Below are 10,388 nucleotides of genomic sequence, written 5' to 3'. Positions count from 1 at the left end.
TCTAAAAGCTGTGAGGTAAATCGGTGGATGTCAAATTGTTGTAAATAGGTTTAGATTTAATATCTGTTTAGGCTCTAACTGGTACCTCAATATTTTATTGCAAACTTATGAGGTGGTCCACAGGTCTGCAATTGTAGTTTGTAACAGCTTGATTTTTTTTATCTGGATATTATTGTTTTTGTCACCTCCAATTCTATAAAATCAGGGTCGATATAATTTTTGTAATAGGAATACTTTTAATTTTACTGTAAATAAAACCCTGTGGATAAGTTGTGATGAACAATGAGAAAGTTGTACTTTGTAAAATCTTATTTACAAAAATGTGTTTGTCTGTGTGCAAGTCGCTCCAAGTGGTGAAGCAGACGGAGAGTGGCTGGGGCGGCGTGGAGAGGGAGAGACATAACTGGACTACCTACCTGGAGCTGGCGCGTGTCTCGCTCCCGCCTGGCCCTGTCTCTGTCGCAGTCTCCCACCACCTGGCGGGACGGAGACGGCGAAGCAATCAGCTGAGGGCAGCTACTAGCCATCCTCGCGTGAAAGGGAAAGTTGCAGAGGGGAGTCTCTGCTGACGTCACTCACCCCAGCTGAGCCTACGGCCAGTCTGAGCAACACCGACTCAAAGGAAGGCCTCGGCGCTTGTTCGTGACGTCACGCCAGGTAGGCACGGCGAACGCCAGGTCTGTTGCAGGCAGAAACGCCTGGGCGCGCTTATCACTATAAATCTCTTATTTTTGGACAAACTGTTTGGTATTGTTTTGGATTCTGCAGTTTTATGTAGATGAAAGATTTTCTTACTATCGTAAAGCTGCAAATGAAGATCATAGTTCTGTATTACTGAATCCTGTCGAAACAAACGTAGATCAATATGAGAAGATGCTTTGCCCCATTGCAAGCTTCGGAAGTTTTACATTCAAGTAACTATATTTACTTAATCCATTTTGTTATCAAAACTGAACCCAACCCCCTTATAATGAATTCGTTTCTTTTATTTATTTATTTATTTTCGTCTGACATCGTCACTGAAAATGTGAACTAATTTACATGTGTAAAAGTCCAACTGTTGCCAGTCATTAGATTACAGTCGTTTTCAACGAAAGGAATTCTAAACAGGAAACAAAATAGCTTCATACATCGAAAATACGGCTGAACTAAAACTTTTTTTAAACACACACATTAGAAAAGATAAATATTCCCCTCTTGCAACTGAAAGGAGAAAGTTTATAGGGTAAAACAATTTTATTTGATAAAACAAGTATCTCTCTCTTGCCTCTTCTTCTGTCCCCCACCCCCTCCCCTGGCGTGTACAATCGCAAGATATTTCATTAACATTCAGTGCTCCTCACCCCATAGTCAACCAAGATACCTAAAGAAGAGCACCAATATGTTCACAGTTTCTTGTAAAAGCAACCCAGTACAAACGTAACTTCCTCAGATTTACAAATAAGGTAAAGGAGCATGAATTCTGTTGGTGCTGGACCATGAAGTTGTTTTTGTATGTCAATCCTTAAAACAGATGGAAATTTAAGTTCAGGAGTACACTATTTGTTAAGAAGTGTAATGCACAATTAATTGATTGCAGAAATCTCTCAGAACAATGTGTGTCGGTCAACTGCTGCCAATAGTTTCACATTTTCCTGTGTCAGGGAGACACCACCATTATGAGTATAATATAGATAGTCCCAGGTGCTAACACTTTGTACACATTTAAATTTTTTACATACAACTCTTTCACTAATAAGAAAGACTAGCTATGAAACCCGCTATGCATGTAACATAACACATTTTCAGATCCCTCAGTGATAAAAGGACTGTAGAATATACACTGACTGTGCAACAAATTAAAAATTAACCGACATTCAAGTACAACAGTATATGCTTTGCTAAGAAGTGTGATGAATTATGGATTTCACCGGTTGCACAAGTCACTCGATACAAAATGTGTTGCTCACTTACCAACTCAAGTGTCAACACTACTATTATGAATGTAATGGAAAAGAAAACAATCTTATGTGGTAACACTTCAGAATGTACACAATAAAAATTAAAATTTCACATCTTGCATTGTAATGAAGAAACTTTATAAGCCAACACAATTTTAAGAAATAAAATACATATCTTTGTGTCTTTCTTACTTCCTTCTGCCGCAATGTGTACAGAGACAAGAAATTTCATTTCATTAACGTCCAAAGCTCCAAATACCATAGATCAACCAAAAAACCTTCAGAAGAGCCCAATTGTGACAGTAGTGTGTTGCAGAAGCAACACAGTGTACACTAACTTTCTTATAAAATGTATTAATAATGTATCAACAGCAACAGCTCTGTTGGTGTTGGACTAATGAAATTTAAGCATGGCAATATATGCTTTGACAAGGGATTTAATGAATTACATACTGTACTGCTTGTGTAAGTCACTTGAACACTATGGGTTGAAAACTTATGGTGTAGTACAGCATAAATTTCATTTTCTTATCAGGGAGGACCATAATGATTACTGTAAAACAGAAGCAGAAATTTGTTGGTCCTAGTACTTCAAATAAATTTCATATTTTGACCTACCACTCTTTTACCAATATTTAACATAATATTCTATCCATGTAGGACATTTTCAGTGCCCTGAGTGGTAAGAGTTTAGAAAAAAAAGTTAATGCAATTTCCTTTTGTTTTAATAATAATAACACAATTACAATTACATTCATATGGGTCATTCCATGTTAAAGAGACTTAGTGACAAAAAAAATTAAAATGACAATATTACAAATATAACCTTAAAAATGCCAAGTTAAAAGTACATTTGTTCATTGCAAAATAATCATGACTATGAAAAAATGAAATTTCTACCTTCACTAAGTGTTTAAAGTGCACTACTCTATGGCACCACAGAGAGGTATGTTTTATGCTATTTCGAGATGAGTATTAGTTGTGTTATCTATGGCTGATTGTTCTATTGTTGCAAAAAATATTGAAGTCAACGTTGTTATAGCTCATAATAATTCTTTTTGTTGAGGTAAGCTAATTGGATTTCTTTATTTTGTTAGTTTTATAATATATATGCAGCTTGTAACACCCATAACAAAAAAGATACAAAAGTTTAATTTCTAATCTAGTAAATTTGTTCTGTACAATACCTTTCTGTAAAAGTGAGGTTATGCACATGTTTTCAATATCATATCATTACGTGGCATTTTGAAATCTTATTTAACACTCTTATAGCTGTTACCGGTGTTACTAATTTTTGTTTCGGGTGTTACTTAAAACATGCGTAACACCCGTAACTTGAATTGGAAGGTTTAATGCCACCTTCATCTTTAGTAGGCCTAGGCCCTATATTTAAATTATAACCAAAGGGTATTATTATGAATGAAAAAAGTTTTTTAACTATGTTTATTACATATGAAAACAGTTTTAAGCATGAAAACTAAAATTTTTATTCCTCTGCATACATTTGTTGAAGCACTACACCTAAATTATAAAAGTTAATTAAGGCATCAACATGACTCAACTGACATTCTCCTAAAAGTTAATTAAGCCCAAAATTCTTTAGATTACATATAGTTTATGTTTTCCATTCTAACTTTTCCAAGAACAACAATGTTGCTAGCCCAAGTTTTAAATTTTATATAGGCCCAGTAAACTGCTTATTGAGGCAAATTCTAGTCATTCATAAGAGCCTATGTTTAACAACGTCTTTTACTTTTATCTCTCTGCACAGTGTTATGTTTATATATTAATAGGCCTACATTATCAGGATTTCTAATCTCTCTCTTCAAATGGACTTTGCAGAGAATTATGCTTTAATTTCACAAGATGAGGTACAGAGTGCACACTGGGCGGATTCACAAGTAACTATTTGCACTTTCTGGATTTGGTTTGCAAACCATGAAGTCAGATCCTATGCAGTCATCAGTAACGACCTTAGACACAGAATATATTCTGTGTGGACTTTTCTTAAAACTGTTATAACAGAGATTAAAAAAGCGTTTCCTAAAGTTAAAAGAGTTCAAAAATAAATATACTTTGTCCAATCTATGTTATTTTGAGAGAGACTTTGGATTGACAGTTGAGTGGAATTTTTTTGCCAGTTCACATGGTAAAGGAGCCAGCTGTTAGATCTAGGAAAGTTGTTAGATCTAGGAAAGTTATTATTAACAACTCAATTGACTTTTATGACTACACTCTGAAGAATTTTTCTAAAAGTAAGGCACTATGGGTTGGTAAGATAACAGTGGAGCACAACATTCCTATTTTGGATGAAAGGTGGAAAAATTTACAAGCAGTTCCTCAAAATCCAGGGCTGCCATCACTTTCAGCCTTATAACACAACTGATTTGCTGGTTTCAAAAACAGTAGAGTCATTAATGACAAGGGTGTCAGTATTTATTACTGTGGAGGCCAAATTAAAACATTACATGCAAAAAGATGCATAAACTTCTATGAAGTGTGCAGTTCTGAATTCTGATCAGGAGACTGTTTCACTATCTGAATCACAAGACAATATTGGAAGTGCTTGTGAGTTAAGCCTAACTAATAAAATTGAAAAGTCTGATTTAAAATTTGGGTTATTTGTCTTGGTCGACATTCCAAGTGACAAAAAGAAGCCAACCCTATCCAAAATTCAATACCGTTACTTGGGAATCTGCCAGATTGAGGTTGATGAAGAGGAGGTTGTGAAAATACTGTTTCTGAAGTCAGTAGGAAAAAGTAAAACACTTTTTAAACTAGATGAAACCGATGTTTGTTTTGTGAAATTCAGTCAAGTACTATCTAAGGTAACAACACCAGAAATCAAACAACAAGGTTACCATTTGTACTATGAGTTCAATTTTGAGTTGGATGTTGCTGAAAAAGATTATTAAATGAAGTTTTTAAACCTATCAATAATAAGAAAGCATTTTTGTCATAAAATTATTAGGCCTACAAAATGAGGTAAATGTTAGGTAAGTAAGGATATCTTGGCCTAGTTGTACTATAAAACTGTAACAAAATTTTTTGTGTAATAAATAGCTTTATCCTTCAAATATGTTTTCTTAAGTACATACTTTTATTCCAAATAGACTACAATACCAATTTCCTTGTTATGCAATTGTAATAGGTAGATTTATTCCTCCAAGAATCAAATCTGATGCATCTATGTAACACCCGTAACATTTAATGTAACACCCGTAACAGCAATATATATATATATATATATATATATATATATATATATATATATATATGTGTGTGTGTGTGTACACTGAGTTATGATGTCCAAAAAAATAAAAATTTATATTTCAAAATAAAATTTGGGGGAATACCTCTTAACAGTTGTTTTACAAGAATAAAAGTTTCATCAAGTATGCAGAAATTAGAGAATTCCCTAACTCATAACAGGGGCCAGGTCTACTTTTGGTAACACCTGTAACACTAATTTTTTGATTGATAACCAGGAGAACAATAAAACAATTCCAGTATCAACATTTCTAACATGAAATATAATGTAAGCCTTAAAAGTTTTCAATATTAAATTCAATAAATATTTTTCATTACATTATTTTTCCTGATTTTAAGGTGTGTACATGAAACACCCGTAATTATGGAACTGCCCATATATTTCTTAACTTAATGTCTGTACTTTCCTCTTCTTTTTAGCATTACTACATTCATTAAATTTTTTCACATAATCATTGAGGAGAATATTTGTAGAAACAAGTAACAGCTCACTTAGTACTCTATCTTTACAGTCTCCTTTTTTACAAGTGAAGTGTGGTAGGAAGAAACCTAATGTGTTTACCCTGCTAGTTGTCAAATTAATTACAAGTTCTCTCTGACTGCCGTGTCTCAGGAATGCTGTCTCCCTGCTACTTTCAATTAGCTTCTGTACTGTTATGTAGTTGTACATGACAGCATTCACCATATCCAAGTGTGGGTACAGCAGGCCTCCCCTGTCCATAGCTGCTATTAAAGTATTATTGCAAGCACTGTTTTCAGGCAATGCTCCCCTGTCCAAAACCATGACTGAAGCACAAAATTCACACTTAAGTCTCTTTAGAGCAATCCGAGTACAATATCCAGATAAATATGTAAGAAGAGGAAGCAGTTTCTCCACCTGTTTCACATCTGTAGGTGAATATTCAATGTGAATTGTGTCACTAACAGTAGATATCGATGATCCAGTAGTGGTTTCCAGATCAACTGGAAATGTAGGGAGATTATGTTCATCAGTATCTGTAAGAGAGTTATATTCCCAAAGAAACTGGATTGCAATGGAAGGAGGTGTTGAAGTCTTATCTTACATTCAGTTTCAAAGACTTGTCTCAGTGATACTAAGTATTGTGAACCTGCATATGTTCTGTAATTGCCAAACCTTGCCTCAAGAGCATCTGTCTGTATTTTACCTGGCAAAAAGTACTTGAAGCCAAGTTCATTAATACAGTACTTGGCCATTTCAATTAGACCATGAGTGGTGTTTGATAGTGCCCAGTGGGTGTCTCGTGTAAGGCAGTTGTACTTTAACCCCATCTGGTCCCAAACATCTAGCCAGTTCAAAAACTTATTCAGAAACAAGAAATTATCCTCATCTCCTGTCACATTCAGTGGATGCTTAAGTGAATTTTTCAAACGTTCACCTTTGTATTTTGTTTGTACATTCACCACTGACCACCAGTTTTCAATTAAAGTAATAAAATCTGCAGTACTCTGATATTCATAAAGGTTGTGTTCCTCACCTAAAGTGAGAAGCCCCTGTACAACATATGGATTGAAAACATTTAATGCATATTTTACATTCTGCCTTTCAAAATTTGATGGACAGAGAGATTTCATACACAAGCCATAGGAGTACTTAATGATTGTTTTACTTTCCAAGGCATGGAGTTTCTTCAGAGTAGAAAATGAAGCAACTTTTAATGCCAAAGTTTTGTCCATGTTTTCAAAATTGGGATATGTGAGGACCTGCTGGGCATCTTTCTGGTTGATCCAATTGTTCCGAATGCATTTCAACACATGCACACTATCAATGATAAAAAATAATGGTGAAGGAGGGTCTGAAGGATGGGGATAAACCACACTCTTTTTTGGTGGTGTTGAGAAATATGCCATACATTTTCTGTTTATGAAATTGTTATCAGTCGCAACACAAATCACTTTAAAACCAATACTGTGCAAGCCTGTTATAACATTTTTGACATATGTAAAAAGATCACATGCCTGAAGAGTGTTTACAGGAAGAATATGTACAACTTCTTTAAATGAAGACAAAAGGCTCTGGATCATGAAAACATATACAGAGCTAGCTGCAGTGGTACCATTGAATGCAGTTCCTAAAATATTGCCTCCCTTATAGTCCAAGTATGGTTTGATGTGCATCTCATCTATCATTAACGAGACAACATGGTCCTCTGTCCTTAAATAACTAAACTTCTGTTTAACATAAGCAAGAAAGTTATCTTCCACCTGTTCCTTCTGAGGGCTTGCACCAAACTTTAAACATATCTTCTGAAGTGTACGAGGATGTGGCACAGACATGTAATGAGACTTTCTCATAAACCTATATGCATGTGGGGAAATTGAAAATAATATGGCACAAAAAACAATAAATTCAGGAGAATACCTCAAGCGTTCTTGGGCTACAGGCAACAGCCTAACTTGTTCCATTAGAAATTCTGTACTTCTCTCTTTTCCTTCTGTAACTTTACTAACATTTTGCAACACATCACAGATTATATTAATGTTGTCCTGTGTACTTTGAACATTAGCACCTATGGACAGTAGTAGTTCCAAAATATTATTCACTTGACCAATATCCTGAATCTTTTTCGGAAAAATGTGACTCCCTACAGTTTTTAAGGCTGTTTGTTCTTTAAAAACACTTATCTCTAAATCACAAGTTATACAAGCGGACACTGATAAAAATGGCACAAAATTTGAAGTGTCAATAAAAGCAAATAACACACATTCCTTTTTCTTAACCACAGTCCAACATTCACTAAATGTTTCCCGTTCCAAACAGTCCATAAGTTCGCTAAATGTTGTGAATCTTCTCCTTTCCTCAAACATTTTATATGTACACAAGGATTCAGATATTGCAGCAGACACAGCGCTGTTGTCCAATCTTATTCTTCTTGCCTCTGGGTCTTCTCGTTTATTCTGTACCACTGTCAGGTATTGAGGACAGTTGGGAAAAATTGATGGCACAGATTGAGCTCTAAGTCGCGGTGTGTAGAGTGGAGCCACTATTTTCCGACCAGTTGTCTCGTCAAAGCACTCTGTATGTTTCAGAACATTCTCTTTTGGAAAGTGTAGTTCACATACCTGAAAATAATTTCGAAAATAATGACTGAAGTTGAAGACTAATTCCATTGTGTTAGAGCTTATACACACCGTACAATTATTTTCAATGGAAATCTTTCTACAACCTGAATTGTCACAACACAGCTAACTGTATGATCTTTACTCTGAAAAGCAGTATTTGCCTCCATGCAGGTCAAATAAATCGTGCCTTCGATTAAATAAAAAATAATGTAGAAAACGCGATTTCGTCTATTCAAGTGTGAATACTAGTTGCTGAACTGACCGGTCAAAATTCGTTTACTACATAAGACTGAAGACAGAAAACCAGTAGCGGTGCCTGGGTACAATATCGTACAGGTCTTCAAAAGGTATAAATAAAGAATATAGAACTATAAAAACTGAAAACATGGAACGCTATCGGATTTACTTACTTTGGAATACTTGCTTAGTGAAAATGCATCCGTGTGAATGGCGGCAATCCACTTACGACGAAGGTTTTCGTCGTTAGGAAACGAAAACACATGGACCTTAGGTCCATTTGGATAATTCCCGTTACAGCGAGGAACACAGCCCTTGTACACCATGGTGAAAACTCTCACTATAACTGCTGTAGTGGAAAACACACAATAAGTTACACAAAAGGAACGGCACTGCACAGCTAACACTCACGATCGTACGCCATGTGGCTTGCCTACCCGTTGTGACGTCACTAACGACTGATGACGTAGCGCCCGGGCCTTCCTTTGAGTCGGGGTCCTTTGAGTCGGTGTTGGTCTGAGGGGGCCACGCCGCGCTAGCCGACAACTGCGTCATCAGACACGCCCCACAGCCGGCATCACAGGTAGCCGCTGCTGACGTCTCTCGCCCCAGCTGAGCGGGCTGGCCACGGCGCGCCAGTCAACAGCTGTGTCATCAGACACACCCCCACGACAAGCATCGGCGGACACCGCTCGCCTTGAGTTGAGTAACCCCTGGGGTGAAGCAGCAGACTATGGCGCTGAAGCACCTATATGCAGCGGGGAATGACGACCGGATGACTGTCACCCTGGTCTCGGGCAGCCCTCCCTGTCATCATTATAGTTGTCGTCGAGACATTATGGGACTGATGAATGATGATGTGTTTCAAACTGCTCTGTCGTGAAGAAGGAGAGAAAGGAACTGTTTACGAGATATGATTGCTGCCAAGACTAAGGTACCTACGAACAATTACACTCCTGGAAATGGAAAAAAGAACACATTGACACCGGTGTGTCAGACCCACCATACTTGCTCCGGACACTGCGAGAGGGCTGTACAAGCAATGATCACACGCACGGCACAGCGGACACACCAGGAACCGCGGTGTTGGCCGTCGAATGGCGCTAGCTGCGCAGCATTTGTGCACCGCCGCCGTCAGTGTCAGCCAGTTTGCCGTGGCATACGGAGCTCCATCGCAGTCTTTAACACTGGTAGCATGCCGCGACAGCGTGGACGTGAACCGTATGTGCAGTTGACGGACTTTGAGCGAGGGCGTATAGTGGGCATGCGGGAGGCCGGGTGGACGTACCGCCGAATTGCTCAACACGTGGGGCGCGAGGTCTCCACAGTACATCGATGTTGTCGCCAGTGGTCGGCGGAAGGTGCACGTGCCCGTCGACCTGGGACCGGACCGCAGCGACGCACGGATGCACGCCAAGACCGTAGGATCCTACGCAGTGCCGTAGGGGACCGCACCGCCACTTCCCAGCAAATTAGGTACACTGTTGCTCCTGGGGTATCGGCGAGGACCATTCGCAACCGTCTCCATGAAGCTGGGCTACGGTCCCGCACACCGTTAGGCCGTCTTCCGCTCACGCCCCAACATCGTGCAGCCCGCCTCCAGTGGTGTCGCGACAGGCGCGAATGGAGGGACGAATGGAGACGTGTCGTCTTCAGCGATGAGAGTCGCTTCTGCCTTGGTGCCAATGATGGTCGTATGCGTGTTTGGCGCCGTGCAGGTGAGCGCCACAATCAGGACTGCATACGACCGAGGCACACAGGGCCAACACCCGCCATCATGGTGTGTGGAGCGATCTCCTACACTGGCCGTACACCACTGGTGATCGTCGAGGGGACACTGAATAGTGCACGGTACATCCA

This window comes from Schistocerca nitens, chromosome 6 (genome assembly GCF_023898315.1).
Source record: "Schistocerca nitens isolate TAMUIC-IGC-003100 chromosome 6, iqSchNite1.1, whole genome shotgun sequence".
NCBI lineage: Eukaryota > Metazoa > Arthropoda > Insecta > Orthoptera > Acrididae > Schistocerca > Schistocerca nitens.
The sequence above is the reverse complement of the archived record's forward strand: the minus strand, read 5'-3'. Positions refer to the sequence as shown.